This window comes from Artemia sp. Qi Xiang Cuo, unplaced genomic scaffold (assembly GCF_049724085.1).
Source record: "Artemia sp. Qi Xiang Cuo unplaced genomic scaffold, ASM4972408v1 HiC_scaffold_3154, whole genome shotgun sequence".
Taxonomy (NCBI): Eukaryota; Metazoa; Arthropoda; class Branchiopoda; order Anostraca; family Artemiidae; genus Artemia; species Artemia sp. Qi Xiang Cuo.
The window spans coordinates 69,313-69,896 of record NW_028300549.1 but is presented as its reverse complement, the minus strand read 5'-3'; positions in this window follow the sequence as shown (position 1 = coordinate 69,896).

Here is a 584-nt window from a genome sequence, read left to right as displayed (position 1 = left end):
TATATATATATATATATGACATGACGGTTTTACAAAAGAGTCAATGAATGAACCTTGGCCAGTTTTAAGTGTATTGGATAAACTTTTTTTCATATTTGTGCCCTGTTTTTTTAACCCCAAAGTTAGAATTTGGCCCATTGGGACTTGTCACAGTAATTTTTTGGAAATATATATCTTATCTCTCAAATTATTAAAAAAATCCTGTTAAATATGGTTTATATTTTTACTTGAAACTTAAAACCCCCAAAGAGTAACAAATACATATCGTTCGAGAAAACTTACCTTGCCCTTTTTTCGTCTCGAATAAGGTTCTGAAATACTAAAGCAACTTCCCGATCAAAAGACCGAAGGCGCTCCCATTCAAGAGTTAGTCGACGGGATCCACTGACTTCAATGATTGGCTAAAAGCAAACCAAGTAAATTAAGTAATTTTAACAAATGTGAGGCTTGCATGTTCAAGTAGAAATAAAGCTGCAAGACTCGATATGGAGTCAACTATTACATATGATTTCAGCGATAGTAAATTATTATTTGAATTTTAAAATTATAGGGTATAACCTGAAAAACAAAAAAATTAACTTGCT